Source organism: Sander lucioperca, chromosome 7 (genome assembly GCF_008315115.2).
Source record: "Sander lucioperca isolate FBNREF2018 chromosome 7, SLUC_FBN_1.2, whole genome shotgun sequence".
In the NCBI taxonomy this organism is placed as follows: domain Eukaryota; kingdom Metazoa; phylum Chordata; class Actinopteri; order Perciformes; family Percidae; genus Sander; species Sander lucioperca.
Window position 1 is genome coordinate 36471931 of NC_050179.1, and position 21300 is coordinate 36493230.

The 21300-nt window shown below is 43.5% G+C and overlaps 1 protein-coding gene and 1 long non-coding RNA gene across 2 annotated transcripts in view; both read right to left on the reverse strand.

The window, feature by feature from the left end:
* The window catches only part of LOC118495509, a 297118-nt gene extending 292456 nt beyond the window's left edge, over nucleotides 1-4662 (reverse strand). Inside the window, exon 1 of the long non-coding RNA XR_004897954.1 lies at nucleotides 4619-4662. This is a non-coding gene — a long non-coding RNA (uncharacterized LOC118495509). The remainder of the gene's footprint in view (nucleotides 1-4618) is intronic.
* Nucleotides 1-21300, reverse strand: part of LOC116036403 (NLR family CARD domain-containing protein 3-like) — a 1020880-nt gene that overhangs the window by 388281 nt on the left and 611299 nt on the right. The gene's annotated exons all lie outside the window — the stretch shown is intronic.

Sequence of the window (21300 nt, forward strand, 5' to 3'; positions counted from 1 at the left end):
CCCGTACCTACAGGACATCGTACTTACTTATACTCGACAAACTTAGTCCAATGAGGGGAGAAAGGAAAGTGTGATAACGTTAACCCCTTTTCTCTCTCGCTCGAGACCGCTGTGTCCAACGTTACTAGCAGGTAGAGCGAGTAGAGCAGGTAGAGGGAGGCGGGTATGGCTGCAGCCTGGAGCGTCCCCTGTCAAGCCGTCCCGTCTCATGCCGTCCCGTCTCATGCCGAGGCGTGTCCAACGGTAAGTTCAGAGGGTCAAAAATACGAAATCGAATTATTTTCCAGATGGAGATACGGGTAAGTTCATGGGCGTCAGTTTGGTTTGAAATGTGTTGGTGAGGGAGACGCAAATTTGGAAGTACATTTCCAGAAGTGCTGGGTACAATGACGCATTCATTTTTTTTTTTCTCTTTCGAGCAGGTCATGTTTGAAAGACGCTGTCCTGTAGCTAATGAATAAAAACGTGGTTTAATGTACGTAAACAATGATCAACGATTACCAAATGTCTCTCTCATATTGCTCCTCATAACCACTGAAAACTGTCAAAAAATCCAACCCAAAGTGCAATTATTACGGAAGTTATCTGACATCTGACGCGTTTCTGCTTCACATTTTTAGCAGGGGGCTTTATAAGTCCTAACGTGAAAAAGATTAACGTGGTTTAATGTACCTAAACAACGATCAATCATCACCACATTTCTGGCATTTTTTGACAGTTTTCAGTGGTTATGAGGAGCAATATGAGAGAGACATTTGGTGATCATTGATCATTGTTTAGGTACAAGCTTTTTCCTCGCCATAGGCACCAATGAAGAAGAAAATGTTAATGTGAGAACTTAATCGTTGGATTTCGGTTTAGTTCTTTTGACAGGCTTAAGTGTTCATTATAAGATATGGCCATGAGAAATTTGGTGATGATTGATCGTTGTTTAGGTACATTAAACCACGTTAAGCAGAATGTCCCGACAGGCAGCGTTGTGAACAGAGATGCTTGCAGCCAGCGCAGCAGCAGAGTGTGTGTGTGTGTGTGTGTGTGTGTGTGTGTGTGTGTGTGTGTGTGTGTGTGTGTGTGTGTGTGTGTGTGTGTGTGGGTGCCTGTGTGTGCCTGTGTGTGCCTGCCCTGTGGGGATAGAGATTGCTCTGGATTTTTGGGCATCTGTCGCTCAAGAATTATATGTGTTATGGACTTTTTTTTAACTAAATTGAGCTAGAGGTTTTCAAAAAAAAGTGACTCATGATGAAATCTGGTAGGTACGCGTCCCCACTGTCCCCACACCGAAATCGACGCCTATGGCACGTTTGTTGCAATCAATTGAAAAACGTTTAAACTGTTAAAGTAACAATTTTAGCCATACATATAGTTTGCTGATTTCTGGATGTTATTGTTGTGTCCCTGATGTTAACGTACATTTGATGAAACCTGCATCAGCGTTGGTTGACATTTGTTAGTGAATATTATAATTCTATACCTAGAGCAATTTATGGTTGCAGACAAAGATGGTTTCTTTCTGTGATTTTCCTTAAGGTACACTCAGTGTCTTAAAAAAAAATAAAGTATTAAAGTAGTAAAGTAATTTATTCCAGACGCCAGCTTTTATTTTGAAAAGTAGAAGCTCGGGGACGGCACCAGGCGGGACGGCATAAGACGGGACGGCATGAGATGGGACGCTCCAGGCTGCAGCCATACAGTCTTGGGTAGAGGGGGAAAAAGTAGCTTCCACTTAAGGGACCCATCTTGCACCCTGTGCAGCACAGCGCAAAGCCCGACGCAGGTGTCTTTGCTAGTTTAAGACCGACGCACTTGTCAATGTCCCGTCCAGCGTCCGCCACTAGGATTAGTGTGTGTCTGACAGGGTGGGGCGCGTGGCATCACAATGGTGGCTCTTCAAGACAGATTCAGCAACTGCACGGCCTATTTCTCTCTTAAAATGTTTTCAGAAACACGTTTCGGTGAACTATTTTAGTCCAATATGAGATCGTATTCTGAATGAGTCGCCATTATGCCCGGTTGAAAAATCCGGGAGCAGCCAGACCCACGTGGCGTGTTCGTCCAATCAGCTGCCGATTTAAATTTTTTGGGCGACAATACAGATTAGCGCCGCCTGCTGTTATGGAGACGTATTACATCTCGCGCACGCACAGAACGTACGGTCAAGTGGGCGTCGCTTCGGTGTGTTCTGAAGCACTTTTTGGACCTCGGGGGAGCCGACTGATCAGTCCGACTGGCTCTTCTGCCGACGGTCGGCTTAACATGTTGACAGTCTGAGCAGCGAACAATTAACTGCAGCTTCACTTCCTGTCATTCAACTTTGCTTTCGTCGCTGTGCATCAGTGATGAAAAAAGAATCCTAATGACATAGTGAAAGGTGTAAACCCCAGTCTTATGTTGCTTTGTGCTTTCCTGCCTTGACAGACATCTCTATAATAACTCCTCCGTCTGTCTGCTGTTATCAAAAATCCAATACCAATTTTCTGAGAGTTAAAGGAGGGTGATAATAGGTTAGGGAAGCTTGAATTAAAAAGCATTCAGAGCTTTTCTGCAATCTACTGTACGAGTTTATTAAACACTCGTGGAGGCTCAGATTTCCTCATTTACATAAAAATAATTTGAAAGTTTCGGCATGAAGCAGATGTCATTGCAGTCAAATTGTTTTTACAAAGGAAACTTATAGTCCTGTCTTTCAGGGGTTGTTCTGTCTCTTCTGAGTCTTTGGGCATCAGGTGTGACTATTCCGGCTGTGCTGAACACCTTTACCCTCTTAGCTTCCTCTGGTAGCATCATTAGTCACAGCGGCTCCGAGCCAGTAAAGTCTGCGTGGGGAAGGCAGTTCCTTTAGCTTGCAGGTTAAAAATTGTAATTTTATTTCTGTTTCAACTTGACTTAAAGCTTCTGAATCTGTAAAACATCTCGGTCTATACATCTGAATTCATGCTACGATTCAGGAAGTTAGAAACGACATACGACTAATATGAAGGGGGCCACATTGTGGTAGTTTTGTGCTGCATTCATGTAGTTACGGAATAATCGAGAAAATGTGTTCCCGACTGGGAAAGTTCAGGTGAACTCCCCCTCAAGTCGGAGCAACAACTCAGAAAGTTGGCATCATCATTTTGGTACATGACTTTGCCGAGTTGACGTCATATTATGCAGAACAAAAAGTCCTCCAAACCGTACCGTTTTCCGTCCTTATATCTAAACAAGAGAAGGGAACGGTCACGGTTTCAAATACGTCGTTAACGTTGAGGTTTAGGCACAAAAACTACTAAAAACATGAGCTGCATGTTACAAATTTCTTATCAGTTTCTTTTGTGCAGTTGAAATGAAATCCAAACCATTTCATAAAGACACAAAGTGCTTAAAACTTAACTATTACTCCCAATCCATGTGGGTTAATTTTTGCCGTTTCCTATGACGACAATCTGTCAGGCTCTTGCAGAAGGTTTTTGTCTTTTACATCCTTGCTGGCTCGGCGCTATATTATTCTGAAGAGGAAGCATATTTCACCCCCTATATAAAACTGGATGAGTGGATCAATGAAACAAAGAACTGGATCAAGAGGGAGATTTGTGTTACGTGTTGGTTTTTCTTGTGTTATTATCTATTTCCTCTCCCATCTTCCCTTCTGTTACCCCGTTTACACGTACACGGTTATTCTGAAAAACTGAGACATTTCCCTTCGTTTGTGCCCTTCATTTACACGCAAACGGAGAATTTGCCTCTGAAAACGATCCTTCCTAAAAGCTCCGGCCATTGTGGAGATTTTTGGAAAACTTTGTTTGCACGTTTGCATGTAGACTGAGACAAACGGAGGTTTAGGCAGCCGACGCGATGCCTACCGCCATATTTGTTCAAAAGAGAAAGAGGTAGTGATTTGTTGTGGTTGTTGCTATTTCTGGGATTCTGATTGGCTAACGTGGGCTTGAGATTCTCGTTACACCTACAGGTTTGGCATGCTCTTGATAGCATATATACACAGGTTCACGTAAACGAACACTTTTCTGAAAACTGACAGGCGTGACCAATGGTATTTTTGAAAACGGAGAGGGTGAAAAATAGCCGGCCACGTGTAAATGTAGTGTGTTTTTTCCTCATCATTTTTCCTCACGAGCTGCAACGAGACACAGCTGGAGTCAGTCATCCACAATCACCTTCTCCATATAAGCACACTCATCATGTCTTCACTCCAGCGGCAAATAATCTCGTTCTGTTGTGATCCAGTGTTTGCTCCCTTTTTCACATTCTTTAGATCCTGTGATTTTTTTTCCCAGTACCTAAGAGTTTTTTCTGTATTTTGTTCAGCGTGTGTTCAGTGGTTCTCCAGCCGCCTTGTCTGGTCCCGTGCCAGCCTGTCTCCTGCCAACCTGTTGGACTTTGTCTTCAGTAAACCGTTAAAGATCTCGCCCTAATCTGTCTCCTCCTCAGTGGGTCCAGAACGCACTCAAAAAAACCTAGACAGATTGAAAGACAGATAAATAAATAAAGACTCTTCCTTTCATAATCTGGAAGGCCTTTGTAGATCACATACAATCCTTGATGTGATGCTGAGCAGGGCAGATATCTCCGCAACTGCAACCTGACATACAAGACATAAGGAGAGACAATGGCTGAATCTCACTGCTCTTATTTGATATCTCCTCGCTCAAACCAGATATTGTTCTGGTCTTCTTCATGACCTCAAAGCTCTTTTTGCTGCTCCAAGGAGCAAGAAAAGGAGGAGGGATATGTGACGACCCCTCCCAATCTGCCTGCCTGTCGTGTTCTGCTCCTTTGTTTGCAGGTACTGGGAGTGGGCGGGTAGGTGGAGCTGGGAAGGTCGTCTGTACCTGGCCATCTGGGTGTGGCTTACAGAAGGCTTAAAGGACTGCCCCCCTGGGAGTCTCAGTCTCTCTCAGCTGGTCCTACTGCATCCATCCACCATTCTGTTCTTTGTTTGGTTTGCTGCACCTCATCTTATCACCCTTTTTTGATAGCTCTTCGATTCCTTTGGCTGAACCAGAAGTTGTTCTGTCCCTCCTCGGTGAAGGCCGTCTCAAAGCTCTCATTTCTGCCCCGAGGACCAATCACCGAGGAGGGCTCAATGAGGAGCTATAGGCGAAGAAACACGAGAGCAGCCTTCCTGGAAGCCGTGCAGCTGAAAGCCGTTATTAACTCCGCCCCAAACAGCTGACAAATTCATGTAATGCTCAGAACAAAAGGACGTCTCATCCCTCTAAAACACATTTGCTCATTTCCTCTCTCCTCCCGTGACTTCCTTGCGTCTCTCCCGTGCCTCCTCAGTGGGAGGGACTAAGACGCGAGGAAGGGAGGCAAGTGGAGGACTCAAGGAGGCAATTTAAGTGACATGAGAAGGAGCCACAGAGAACAACATTGCTGGAAGCCGTGCAGCTGGAAGCCGTCGCTGACTCCGCCCATACAGCTGACGAATTAACGTGACGCTTCAGAGGAAAGGACACATTGTCCCTCTAAAAACACATGTCCTCGTTCCTCTCTCCTCCGCATGATTTCCTCCCATGCTTCCTCTGTGGGAACAACTAACGGTAGGTTTCCACACAGCGAATCACCAAGCAAATTTCGGCCAGTGAAATATTGCCTCGGGGGCGTGGTCGCGAAAACAACACGCCAGACAGACGCAACAGAACAGCGGCTGCTAGGCAGCTAGCAGAGAGGGTTGAAGCTAGGTAGCATAGGTAGCTAGCAGGTAGTTTGCTAGAAAACTATTGTTGCTATTGTAGCTTGTGAAATCTGTGTTGATAGAAGCGTCAATGTTCACCAACAAAACATGTAATCAAACAAATGCACAAGTAGCCTAGCTGCCTGGCTAGGCTTTACAATGAAATCCAATGTCCGAACATGCTAGCGATTAGCCTGTCGGCTAGCTGAAAAGTTTGAGTGTTTAAACTAACATCTACAGTGGTCTATTTGGTGGTGAATGGGCCCTGACTAAGTTTGTGTGTCATATAAATCACAATTCGTGTTGATACAAGTACTAATGTTGGTGTAGAAACATTTAATCACATACAAATGTTCATGATACAGTGCTGATTACCTCCGCCATCTTGGTCAGACTGTTTTTGTAACTCCCGCCTCCAAACACAAACACGCGGACCTGATTGGTTCTCGAGTGGTCCTCATTTGAGTAAAGTTAAACTTTCGTCAACTTTGTTTCGCTCGCCTCGGCGATTCGCTCTCATTTCGCCCAATCAGGGTGATTTTCGTCTCCATTCAACCTCAATGAGAGCGAAGCGAAATTTCGCTGTGTGGAAACCTATGAGGAAGGGAGGCAAGTGAAGAAACCTCAAATGCAATTTAAGGGAAGTGAGATTAAGCCGACGACTTTCTGGTGTGTAAAATGATTGTTTTCACTCTTCTTACTAAACTTCAATAAACTTCCTCATTTGGGGGGGCAGAAAATAACGACAGTCAAATATTTTCCGGAGTAAATCAGAGAGTCGTGGTTAACGAGCTGAAATCCCCAGCTTGTGTCATTTTTTACAGCACAAACAGAAAGACTGAATGTAGCTAGGAGTTAGATGTTCAGATCCCACTTGGATCAACTATACTAATGCTTGAAGGAGCAGTCAGTGCTGTGTTAAAGTTTGCCACAGAGCTGCACATACAGACCCCCGCTTTGTGATAGGCCTGGGGTGCTCATTAGCGTTGCAGTACAGCTGCTGTGTGTTGAACCTCGGCTGCTCTCTGCTCTCATGTCCACAAAGTGTGTTCATTCCAATTTCTGGCGATTTTAAGCTTTCATTTGACCAAATCTGATGCTCTTTGATCAGTAAAAATGGAGCCATGTTATCAGATGTGTGCCACAAGGACATGCCGGCTCCTCAGGGTGGAAATATTCACATTACTGGTGGTTTGATTTGGTGCATTTGTGATTTTTTTCTACCTTCCGGTAGTTTTTCTGTAATCGTGCCGACGGACAGGCAAACCCAAACTGAAAACATTACGTCCTTGTGCTTGGCGGAGATAATTACAAACATATTAGCTGCATCATCTTGTTTCAGATTTGGAAAGTTGCTCTTATGTGTCTTATACAGAAAATGACACAAACGTCTCTCCGTGTCATTGTCATTTTACATAAGAAGAGCAAACTATAATTCTACATAAATATGAAGAACACAGACATGGTTTTACAGGCAAAACGCAATACAGTCGCTGCTTCCTAAAACAGGAAGGAAAGCTGGCAAAAAATAGCCTGTAGATGCGTAAATCACAACGCTCGTTGATGGCCCAATCCCAAAGTCCAGACTTACAGACTCACGGACTTTGGTGAACGTTCTCGCGAAATTCGTAAGGGCTTAGGGTTGTCCCAATGTCGAATTTCAAAGGGCGTGAGGGTTTGAGTACACACTTACCGAGCCCTTTCCGTGAGTCTGCATCGACGCAGACTTCAGCAAAGGGAATTACCCACAGTTCAAAGCGTTGTGGCGTTTACCGTGGAGACCGTAGGGAAATCCGGAAATTACAACGGTAAATAACAGCACGACACATGACCACAGAACAGACCAACCTGTTGTCCAGCTTGTAAAACAAGAGTTAGAAAACATTTGGAATCAGGCAGCCGTCTCCTGGGCCTTGGCCGTGTGGAAAGCAACCAACTTAAAATGAAAATTCCCAAACCGGCAAGTGTCAGCAACATCTTTGGTATTGAACGTTGCCAAGGTAACATGCGATCTCGTGAAGTGCTCTCCCAATCCCATTTCTACCTATCTGAGCCCATGTGGCCTCACACACTCACTCACTCACTCAGCACCTGAGATCAATTAAGTCTCTGAGTCTTCAGTCCTTAGTTCTCAGGGCTCACTTTGGGATTGGGCCAGTATCACTTCCCCATCAGTCAGGCACAAGATCTGACCATCATTACACTTGTGCTTTCCATTAGAGGGTGACAATGCGGTACGGGAGTCAATTTCACTGTCGGTAACGTGTTCGGGACGGATAAAGCATAGAAATCAACGGGAGTGGGACGGAGCCGGAGATTAAATTCAAAAATGACGCTGCAATGCGGTGAGTGCGCCCAAACATTGCGAGGCATTTCGTTTTAGAAAAGAGAACCACTTACAACTCACAATACGTTTGTTGATTGGGAATACCGTGACCCACGGGATGACTTCATTGACTACGAATATATGAAGCAGAGGTTGATGGTAGATGAGAGGTAGCTGGAACTCTGACTCCCGCACACCAGACTCCACTCCTGTAAGTAGGACAAACAGAGGGAGGGAGAGAGGAGAGAACAGAGAAGCTACCTAGGGACAGCGGGCCTAACAGCGCTTGGCACGAAGAACAAAAAGACACGACACTGTAAGAAAGCAGCTGACTTGAGAGAAAAATGCGTCGATCTGTAGCATCTTCTAGCACCAAAATGTGGTGATAACAACAACAACAAAACAAAAAAAAATCGCCCTTTTTCTATGTTTCCTTGTTTTCAATACATTTAATAAGACTCCGGAGATTCAAAGACCCTCCAGAGTCTTATTAAATGCTTTCATATTACCATAGAGCCGCTGCTCTGTCCCTCTGGTCTTTTTTGAACATAACTCTCTTCCAGCTACACAAACATACTTTGCTGATTAGACACACATAGTTCGATTGGCCATCTCGACTGCCGGGAGTTTTCCCGGCGGGCCGCTTAACAAATGTGCCGAAGCAAAAATACACATTTAAATAACCAAGTGCTGTGTAGTTGACTGGCCCCCAGCGATTGGGTCATTGGATTTAGTTTGAAAATGCAGTGAGGCAGGGCAAGACAGGGATGGCAAGCACTGATGTGCAAAGAAATTGGAATTGTGGTGTAAAGAAGAATGTATGTAGGTCCGAAGAAAGTTAAGCACATTAATTTTAACCATCACAGACCAGGCCACATATATCCAGGCCCATCAATACGTGCTATGCAAGAATTAACAACCTCCCCACAACCTTTTAAGAACCACATAGCCCACAGCAATTCATCCGTGATGGCCCCACTGTTTAAGCTCCAGACTGATGGTCTTCTTCAGTTAAGTTACAGAGCAGATGGAGACAGCAGCAAGGCAGGCCCCAGCAAACATGATCCAGCCCACAATAACACACTCTGTCATACTGAACACAGCACAACCCTCACCTGTCCAAAGTGCACAAAGTTTTATGAGGACTGCATCAAAGTGTCCCATGTACAAACAGATACACTGATGGAAGAAACCAGGATGCAAAGTGCTTCACAGTTATAGCCATGATGCTAGAAAGCTGCGGTTAACAGCCAGCACAGCAAAACAGGTCCCAAAACAAGCATCTGTACCAAACTTTCACCGGCAATATGGCAACGCAGCATGGCAAAGAAAATGAGATCAAGGTCATCACACTCATGGAGAGCAGAGGGAATACTGTGGAGAAGAGAGGCCTGGTTGTGCAGTGAGAATGGGATGCAGTTATGGCCCTTAAGCTGCGCTCCATTGGCTCCCTTTGGTTTGACAAAATGTTTTTATATTGAAGTTACTGTCATCTTTTCTTGGTTTTTGGCTGGGTGGGTGGTGATGGCGAAAAGGCGGGGATCTGTTCATGTTACGAGTTGTTTGTTTTGTATGTTGTTAAAAAGTGAAAAATAAAAAATTGTTAATCACAAAAAAAGTATTTATGTCGACCACTTGCACACGCAGAACAGAAATTCTAGAGCCAGAGTTTTACGTGCAGAGTTTTGGCAGCGCACCAGTTGTTGTGTATCAGCTGCAGTTTGTCAAGCTCAACTGACAAGCATTTGTTTCAAACTGAATGCTGACAGGGTTAGCTGAAGTCAGGTCTGTCTGTGGTAACACCCATAATAAAAGGTTTTGCAGCTCCAGACAGATCCAACAATACATCTTTTGACTATAAGGGTTGCTGACCCCTGGTCTTGGCTCTAGAGATAAGATAAGCAAGCTTTGGGTTTGGCTTGCCGGCTGTTTAGCTATATCGTTTATAACTTTTGTACTCGTAAATGTCACTTTTTGCGAACCGACCAATCACAGCCTGGATGGAGCGGGACATCAAAGACACCAAAAAAGTTGGCGTGCTGCAGTAAACTTTGGGAATGTTAATCTCGTTGTTCTGCATGAATTTGGATTATAATACTTAGCATTAACACATTAGAGACTAAACACCAATCAGAGCATGTGATAGGATAAGATGAGATATACTTTATTGTCCCCGAAGGGAAATTAGTTTTGGACTCTGTCCGTTCCACAGCTTTCCAAAGACAACACAAAATACAGAAAATAAGCATCTCTCAACACATACTCTCACGCACACAAAACATGCTCTCATATACAATAGACAGGTACCTATATAGGAAGCACATTAACTCCTCCTTTCAGTGGCAGTTTTTAATTGAACCCTGTTGGCTGCATTCTCCGCAATAAGTGTAGCGCACAGCCCTTGCACAATGAGGTATTGCACAACCCCAATAGCCTACGTAATGCACAAATGACACAATGCACTGACATAATGCACAACCCAAATAGCCGACGTATTGCATAAATGACACATTTCCACATAACCTATGCAGTACACAATGACACAACCCAGCCAGCCTACATGTTAGTGTATGTCTGTATGTGAGCTCCTTTTAAATGAAGTGTACTTTTAGCATGTGTAGAGCCAGCATATTTCCACATACAATGGGTAAAGTAAGGGTTTATTTTTAGAGATAGACTGATTATTATAATTGGTATTGGCCTTGAAAAACCAGTAGCGGTCGATCCCCTAATCATAACACGATTGTATTATTGTCCACATGTAAATGGGTGAATTAAGGGATTATTTCAACCAAACCAGAGTGGTGATTGTTGGAACAGTGGAAAGATGAACCAAGACGGCTTTTGATAGTTTTATTTAGTTTCTGTCCACTTTGAATGAAGTGTGTTTTACGATGATAAAAGTCCTGATTATTTACATGGAGTCTGGTGTAGTTTGGTGATGGTGATTTCGGGGCTGTTTCATGTTAAACTAAAATGACCTTGCTCTTTAACTAAAAGGTCTATCTCTGTAGGGATCCTTTCATGATGTCGTCAGACACTTAGAATAATAATCTGAGTCTGTCAGCAGCAACAACAGAACTTTTAGTGGACGGTAGTTGACGGTGTGCAATTGCCCGTTAACGTTAAATTGCAGCTTGTTTCTTTTTAATACTGGACCAGTTTCAAACATTGTTGTTCCCATCAGTCACTTAGACACAGAAACATGGGAAAATAGGTTGAAAAAAAAAATGAAATTACACTTTAACTACAGTGGTTCAGTTCAGAAAATTATTGAGTGTAGTGACATCTTTCTGCTGCACAACTTAAAGTGCCCATATTATGAAAAAATCTTTTTCTGGGATTTGGGGTGTTCTTTTGTGTCTCTGGTGCTTCCACACACATACAAACTTTGATAAAATCCATCCATACTGTTTAGAGTGAGATATGGTTTCTGAATGTGTCCTGCCTTCAGTCTCTGGGTGAGCTGGTCAAAAACGAAAACGAGCAGGCTAACCACAACCATTAGCTCGTAGCTAAAAATTAGCTAACGCTAGCATGCTACCTCGTTCTCAATAGCAAAGCACTGCTACAACACACACAAGTTCACCATAATCTCCAAAAGAACTACTTACATGTGCCCTCATTTAGAAGTCTCCCAGCTAATCCTGCCTTGTAACTGACCCAAGTTGTAGAAACAGCCTTTCTTTTACTGTCTATGGAGCTAGCTAGCTGACATGATCTACATCTGAGCTACTGGGCATGTGCAAGTGCAATCAAAGATAGTACAGAAGAAGAAGAAGAAAAGAGGTCTCACTCTGTAGCTAAAACAGAGACCAGGTGAAAAGAGGATCTGCAGCAGTGAGAGAGAGCACTGCAGTACAACAACAATATGGTGTTTTTTGAAAATTAAACCATGTAAACCTATTCTGGTACAACCTTAAAATACAATTATGAACCTGAAAATGAGCATAATATGGCTGCTTTAAGTTGCGCAATTGCCCGTTAATGTTACATCGCAGCTTGTTTCTTCTTGCTCAATACTGGAGACCAATTTTAAAGATTGTTGTTCCCATCAGTCACTTCATCAGTCACAAAAACATGGGAAAATATAGTCCTCTTCAACAATCACAATGGGAATCATAACAAACATTAACGCACGGCTCTGAAAATGCAATTTAGTAAAAAAAAAAAATAATAAAAAAAAAAATCTGATACAGACAGTAATAATATATATTATTTTCACTAATGGAGCCTTAATTGTTGTTGTTGCTTGTCATGTTGTGTTTCTCAGAGCTCCGCGGCTGTCCGACGTCTCGTCTTGGGGTTAGGGCCGAAGGTTAAACGCCCCTCTGAGGTATAAAACCTGTCATTAACGCAGTCCTCGATGATGCGTGTCGCTGCCTGCAGCACTTAGCGCTGCAGCCACAAGTCTGATAGCTGGAGGCACACCAGCGGCCACTAATGTGTTTTTGCTGTCTGAAGAAATGGAGGCAGCTTCTCCTCTTCTCCTCAGAGGTTTATCTGTGGTTGATGTAGTAATATTTTATTAACAAAATGTGTATATGTGCTCGTTGCAAAAGAGCTGTGTCAGTCATTGAGGAAATGTTTAAAAGTACTCCGGGTGACCGCTGATGCACAGAAAGTAAAGCATAAGTCATAAACATAGTTTAGGCTTTTATGGCATAGAGGTGCATAGTTTGAAGGTTGCGAAACAGTACATTTGCTTAACTGAACTCTTCGTCTCAGATTGATCCTTGTGTTCCGGTAAATTTAAGTCCAATGTAAGAAGGCGCAGGAATTAATAAATTGGAGTCAGATTTGACAGGCCTCAGGGCCTTATTTTAGACTTAATTCCCTCTTCATTGAGAATAAAGAGCATGCACGTACGGGACCTGAGACATCAGACATTCAATCAGGACAGATTTCGTGGAAGATATGCAAACATTTATTACTAACATATAACCAAACAAGTACAAACATAATTATTTGGAGATTAGACTCCATTGTAAAGGGGATCTATACAACTAATGTTTAGGAAAACCAAACACATCCCCCAATGGAATCCAGACACTGGTGGTGGTGGTGAAACTTAAAATGGGCCGTCAGCTGGGAGAAGACCGATACACCGTCGAAAATACAATAGTTAGTTAGTCTGTTATTGCAGATTTTTCTGACTGAACCAAATTATGCACATCATTCATTTGTGATTGATCCAATAAAACCACAAGATTACAGTTCCAGTGTACCGAGTCACACATGGGTGACTTTTATTTACTCACTTTTTATTTGAGAGAAAGATTGCATTATTGATTCACACGTCTTCTGGCTTCTTCTCTTTCAGCTGTATTTAGTGCCATCTGAGAGAACTTGTAGCGTCGCTCTTTTCTCAGAGATGAAGCTGAGTGTGTTTGGCTGTTATCTGCAGAATCTGTTCAGTCTTCTGCTCACGTGCAAAGAAACAAATTAAACCCTGAGATGAACTCATGTCGCCTCTGGACATTCAGTGATCTTTAATCCAATTACCTCTTCATGCTCGTACAGCGTGACACCGGCTGCAGCTTTATGGTTTTATCACTTTATCACTTTATGACTTTTATCTTAAGTCTTCCCTATAGAAACTTTTTTTCTCGGAGTGAAATCACAGATTTGGCAGCATCATGTTTGACCCAGAAAGACGGGGACAAACTAATTTAATAGGCAAACGCAGTGAAGGCTTCATTAAAGCATAATTTGACCGTTAATTATGTGGGGCAGCAGCGGAGTAAACAGACTTAAGTGAGTGAGGCTGGAAAACAAAGACTCTAATCATAATATTATCTAGTCTTGCATGCCAGACCTATCTCCATCGATGTAAAGAAACTCATGAATGGGTTTGTACGAAAATGTATGCATACCAATTCGTATGATATCCTATAAGGGTGGGGGAAAAAATCTAAAATCTGGATTTCTTTTGCGACGCCTATTAATATCCATTCTTTCCTTAGAAAGACACACATCCCACTCCATGTGTACTTGTCTTGATATTATGTCTTATTTGTATATTTTTTATATTATGTTGATATGTACCCATACAACCCGGTCTCACGCCAGTTCGTGAAATAGTTTTGATTTATTGATTCGTGTACAGGTCACGATTTTCTCGTTTATTTCGTGTACAGGTCACGATTTTCGAACGTGACCATTTCACGAACTGCCATAACACTGGGCTGCTCTGGGGGACGCAACAACGGGGAAATAAAACGCCACAATGGGGAAAATAAACGCCACACGCCGGCGATGACAACAACGGGACGGACCGCCACGCGCGGGACGTGATCCCCGGGCACAGGGACACGATCCACGGTCTCTGTGGCACGCAACAATGGGGACATGAAACGCCACAACAACGGGACGGTGACAACAACGGCTGCCGGGACACGATCCGCGGTCTCTGGGGGACGCAACGATGGAGAAATTAAACGCCGCACGCTGGTGACAACAACGGTGACAACAACGGGGGACGCGCTACAATAACGGGACGGTTGTGGTTAGGAAAAGAGATGGGGAAAGATTGTGGTTAGGAGAACAAGAATGCGGAAAGGAACTACCACACGCGGGACACGATCCCCGGTCTCCGGGGTGAAAGTCCTGTATTGTTTGACCCATCCACCACCCCAATCAACCTCCTTACGTGGAATTTCTGCTTTTCAAACTACTCGCTACCGTTGTCGTGCTGTGATCACGAAATATGCTTCCCATTGAAATACATGAAATTAAAATTCGTAATCACCACACGGAAAAAACGACATAATCGTGTCCTGTTCATGAATCAATAGATTCAATAACGTAACCATTTCACCAACTGCCATGAGACTAGCCTGGCCTATATGTATATTGTCGTCTCTATTGTACAGTATGTGTCTACATTACTATTTGTCTAAGATGATACATAGTCTCGTCTCATTGGTGCTAACTGGCAGGTTTTTAGAACGTCGCAGACCTGCACATTGCACGGAGTTGCAAGTTTACATTCGTCCACAATCTTTGGTCTGAGCTGGACTTTATACTGGACTATATTGACTACACCCTACACGCAGTTATTAGAATAGAATAGATTAGACTTTGTCATTGTGCAGTAGAACCATACAACGAAATTGGCTTGTGCAGCCTCTAAAACAATACTCACTTTCATATACACACTCACACAATAGATAAAATAAGAAAATATAAAAACATTGTCAAGGCATCCAATATTGCACTATTGAGTCCCATTGCATAGAATCCCTATCTAGAAAGTGCAACTGGGCTGGCTGGTGGGTGGAAGGGCATGATTGTTTTGCATTTCTGTGATGGCCCATGATTGCTCATTTCTGTGATGGCCCTGGGGATAAAAGTGTTCTGTAGCCTGGAGGTGCGTGCTCTAAAAGCCTGATACACCCTGCCAGATGGAAGCAGGGAGAGGAGGTGATTTGATGGGTGTGTCTCATCCTGCAGAATATTGTGCGCTCGGTGGAGGCAGCGGATCTTAAAGATGTTGTCCAGTTGGGGGCAGGGGAAAAATGATCTGCCTGATTCTGCCTCTCTCTGTCTGCGACTTTTCTTCCCCAGGTCATCTCAAAGGCTTCCTCTTCTTACTCGCATGCAGACGGTTTGGTGTCATTAATATCACATAATAATCATTAGAATCATCAATGATCCAGCGTACATATTTTAATCCATCCTGCAGTGTGGCTCTATGAATGTCAGTCGGCTTTGCTCCGGACTGAAATATCTCAACAGCTGTGGGACAGATGGTGATGAAATGAGGTACATTATTCATGTTCCCCTCAGGATGATCTGTAATAGCTTTAGTGATCATCAGACTTTCCATCTCTAGCTCCATCATCAGGTCGACCTTTTAATGTGTCCAATACTCAGAGCCAATATGGCTGTAGACTCTTGTTTTATTTTATTTATTTTTTTAATTTTTGGATTCTCCTGCACTACAGGTATCTACAAAGTAGTCTATATCCTCGAAGTTCCACTTCCAGGATTGCTCCGGTGCCGCAGGAAATTCTGCCGGATGCATGCATTTTCGCCGATGTCCGCTTTCTTTGTGTTGGACACTGGCTGCGTGGCGTGAGCGTGTCAGCTGCGTGGCGTGTCCGTTTTTATTTCGGCTCCCATGTTAACAGGTTAGAGCTTGCACACTGCCTGCGTGACACGCACGTGCGTGCATGCTAGAAATAGCACCGACGGCTATTTTTCACGCGACAAGCAAGCGTGTTGGAAGCGTTTCCAGATAAAATAGAAAAGATGTTTATATGTAATTTTGACACAAATACATATTAATAAATGACATGTTGATGTTTGAAAGTCTCTAGGTTTTGACATAAATGCAGATATAAATGTAATTTAAAAAAATAATACATATTTATCAATTTTCAAATATTGCACCTGTCAATACAGAACAAAATATTCTGGAGCCTATTTTGCCGTCAATACTGCAGACGTCTTTGCTGTAATCAAATCAGTATATGTTTATGTTTATGGGAAACATCCATGTGTCCAGACAAGGCTAGCAGCAGCAGCACAGCGTCAGACACCTTTCTGGTGTGCAAAGACATAGAAAATGCCACGCAGCCGCCACGCAGCTAGTGTGCAGGAGACCTTAAGATAGCTAGCTAGAAGTGTATTTTACGATGCTAAAATAACAGTTTATTTACATGGAGTCTGGTAGGTTTAACAAACGCAATTCCACGGATGTTTTTATGTTTAAAAAAAGGATCTTACTCTTTAACAGAAAAGTCGTCCTCCTTAGAAATCCTTTCCATAATGTTGTCAGACACTATGAATATTAATCTGAGTCTGTCAGCAGCAAAACGAGCACTTTTGTGAAGGTAAAAACAAGCTGGACAATGTCCTATTAACTTACATTGCAGCTTGTTTCTCCGCTGCTGACTGCCTCTTAATACTGGACCAATTGTCAAAGATTGTTGTTCCCATTAGTCACTTAGACACAAAAACATAGGATTTAACACTGTGAACCATGGCCACTCATGGCATATTGCCTAATTAAAAACATAAACATTGTCCTAAAAATCTCTTAATTTGTACACACAACTTTATATAAATCTACCATCCATCCATCTTCGTCCGCTTATCTGGTCTCGGGTTGCGGGGGCAGCAGCTCCAGCAGGGGACCCCAAACTTCCATTTCCCGAGCCACATTAACCAGCTCTGACTGGGGGATCCCAAGGCGTTCCCCAGGCCAGGGTGGAGATATAGGCCCTCCACCTAGTCTTGGGTTTTCCCCGAGGCCATCTCCCAGCTGGACGTGCCTCCACCTCGTCCTGGGTCTTCCCCTAGACCTCCTCCCAGCTGGACGTGCCTCCACCTCGTCCTGGGTCTTCCCCTAGACCTCCTCCCAGCTGGACGTGCCTCCACCTAGTCCTGGGTCTTCCCCGAGGCCTCCTTCCAGTTGGACGTCCCTCCACCTAGTCCTGGGTTTGGGTCCTGGGGGCATCCTTACCAGACGCCCAAACCACCTCAACTGGCTCCTTTCGATGCAAAGGAGCAGCGGCTCTACTCCGAGCTCCTCACGGATGACTGAGCTTCTCACCCTATCTCTAAGGGAGACGCCAGCCACCCTCCTGAGGAAACCCATTTCGGCTGCTTGTACCCTGTATATAAATCTAGGTCTTTTTAAATTGTAAAATGTTATTTCTCTTACCTCTCCCTACTTTGTAATCTTGAAGATTACAGACTGCTTAAACTTTAAAGGAAGTTTTATAACCCCAAAATGTCAGGGTAGATGAGTGAGGATAAAGCAACACTTCAGACTTGTCTTTGGTGTGTTCAATGTGACATTCAGCCTTCACTTTTACAGCTTAAAGTTATTTATTCTGTTGCTCTCAATATGAAAGTTAATAAAAAAGGGTTTAAAAGTGTGGAGTTATGGGACTCTGTTCCCTCTGGGAGGAGGCTCTGTGTTTCTGTCTTTTTATTCCGGTAGGAATCAGGGACACAGGAAGCAATTATTTGCTGCTGTTGTTGTTTGAATATAAAGTTCTCAACAGAAACACTTGTTTGCTGAGTTTCTGTCTTCAGTTCTGGCTCTTCATGACAGAATATAAATGGCTCCAGACAGAATCCGTCACACTTTCATAACTCCACCAGCTAGAGCTCGCACATACACACACCCACAGGTTTGTGGCACTATCTTTGTGGGGACCCGTCATTGACATAATGCATTCCCTAGCCCCTTACCCTAACCTTAACCATCACAACTAAATGCCTAACCTTAACCATCACCACTAAATGCCTAACCTTAACCCTTACCCTCACCCTAACCATAACCTAATTCTAACCCTAATCCTACAACCAAGTCTTAACCCTCAAACAGACCTTTAAACTTGTGGGGTCCAGCATTTTGGCCCCACAAAGCTGTTGGGACCCCACAAGTATACTGGACTCCCAGTTTTGGACCCCACATATACAGTTAAACAAGCCCCCCCACACACACACACACACACACACCATCTTTGATGTTTCTTTGGCTACATTTCTATGATTTTAAGCATTCATCTGGGTCCAAATTGCAGACAGAAGGATCATGTCATGAAAGAAAAAAAGATAGAAAAAAGTTTGACCATCTGTGAAGTTCAGTCCTGAGCCACAGACAGAGAGAGCCAGACAACGGCCCCCCCGCTGTGGAGCCATCCCCTCTGACCAAACTACATTTCACAGCTCTCCAGATGCTGACTGAGATGTAGTGCTGAGAGAGATGGAACAAAACCAAACAGCTGTCCATTGATCCAGAACGACTACTGTGGCACCACGAGAATGGCTGTTATATTCATTATCAACCTTGATAAATTGTAGATAGGATATATGTTTTAACACTTTTTCAAAATGGTAATCCACCACGTTTAATATATTGGTTTGTATACATATCGGTACCCTATTTTTTCCGCCATAAACTCCGCTCTCAGCTACCCTGCCAGTTGCTACATGAACTTCCTCCGGGCAATTTTACTGCTGGTGCACTCCTTAAAGAGGATGTGTGCATTGATTCCAGCCTAGTCTTGCTTTGCCAGACCTTCCCCCACAACACTGCGGAGGAGGAAAGTCTGGCTAGTCCACACAGCATTGTGGGAATGGAGAGAATCATGCTCTGGTTTATTGGCATTTCTTTAAACCAATCGCTATCATCACTAAGCTCCGGACGGAGCCACGGTGCCTCTGATAAATATTCTCAGGAAGGAACTTGTTTTGGTGGAACATGTGTACGTTCAAAAGTAGTTTTAGTCGTGCAACAGAAAACTCAGATTGGACAGATAGTCTAGCTAGCTGTCTGGATTTACCCTGCAGAGATCTGAGGAGCAGTTAACCATAGTCCTCATTCACCAACGCCAACACAAAGAAAGAGGAAGGTAACGGATATCTGGCCGAAATCGCTACATTTGGCGGAATTTCGGAGCAATGCCGGCGGAGCAATCCTGGAAGTGGAACGTCGTCCACATAGACGACAGCCGAACTAAACTGTGAGTGTGCTGTGGAAAAAGCTGCAAAGTAAGATAGAGAGTACTTTATTATTAATCCCAGTGGAACATTTTTACAGCAGTTTGGAGCAAAAATACTTGGCAATCAGCTGATTCTGTACATATATACAGTTGTAAAGAATGCCTGATCAGAGACTTGCTGAAAAGATATTTAATTGGGACATTTTGCATGGTCAGCCATGTGCAAATGAGTTAAAATGCTAATTCTAGTCAAACAATTTGTTTTTTTTCTGAATGGGTTACTTTGTGATATTCAGGAGATGAGCAAAATGTTTCTCATGCATAGGGAGAAATAGTCTGTTGATATATATGGTCTAAACCAAAATTACAAACTTATTGTCGTTATTAATTAACATTATGTGAAGTCTAATTTATTAGCCGGCAGGTTTAAAGTCGCTCCAGAGGACAGACTTATGTGAGCTATAGCTCAAATATGAGGTTCATTTTCTTTTTAACCGTCCTGTTTCCTGTTTTTGACAAGGGATGTACTTTTAACTAAAATGACCTATTTATGATAATTTATTCTGGCTGGATGATAAAAAATATTTGACTTGTGCTTTTGAGCCTTTTTTTGTGGTGGATTTTATTTGCCAAGTTTGGGAGAGAAGACACGAGATAACGAGCTGTATAATTTTGCCTATGATTATGCAAAATGTTATGAAATGTTTGATCACTGCAACTGTATTTTGGTGTCTTATAAACCCATGAGGGTTGGCCACATTAGTGCATGACACGGAAATAAAGAAAAATCATCATCATATACATTTTAGGTCGACTAGTTAGAATGCAAAGTGTACTGTTAAGTTAAAGCGCAGTTATGGATCAGATAGTCTCGCTTTGCCAGACCTTCCTCCACAGCGCTGCGGAGGACGGTCTGGTTAGTCCACACAGCATTCCTGGATGGGAGAAAAACGTGCTCTGGTTTGTTGGCATTTCTTTAAACCAATCACAATCCACAGTCTTGGGCGGTGCTAAGCTCTGGACGGAGCCACGGTGCCTCTGCTAAATAGTCTCAGGAAGGAACTTGTTTTGGTGGAACATGTGTACGTTCAAAAGTAGTTTTAGTCGTGCAACAGAAAACTCAGATTGGACAGATAGTCTAGCTAGCTGTCTGGATTTACCCTGCAGAGATCTGAGGAGCAGTTAACCATAGTCCTCACAAATCCACCGGAGGTTAGAACGCCAACACAGAGACAGAGGAAGGGGACGGACATCCGGCCAAAAAATAGTGAAATCCGGCGGAATTTCCGACGGCAACGGAGCAATCCCAGAAGTGGAACGTCGTGGATATAGACTATGGATCAGATAATTTGAAGAACATGAAAGGTGTTATGAGTTTTGAGAGTGAAGCAAAGGGCACATATCTTCCTCTCTTTTTATCCTAAAATCACACAAAAGACATGTTGGTGTGCCGTTTCTGCCTGTTGTGAGTCAAATATTGGACCCGTTCCTCGACTCTGAGGCTGGCTTACCCTGCAGCAACACATTCTCATGAACAGGTCGGTATGATATCGTAGGAAAATGTATGCACTCCAAAACATGAACAAGATATCGTACGAAACTAGGAGACCGCTGGCTGGTCACGTGAGCGGCTGGCTATGAGCTCCGTGACGCCGTCAGTTGCTAGTTGTTTAAGCCGCTACAGACCTCCGTCACAGCTCGGTCGTATCAGCGGCAGTTAGTAGATGTGTTTAGTCGCTACAGGGCTCTGCGACGCTGGCTACGGTGCTCTGCATGGGGCTCCGCATGGTGCTCCATATGGTGCTCCATCAGGTCAGCGGTAGTTGGTGGTTCAG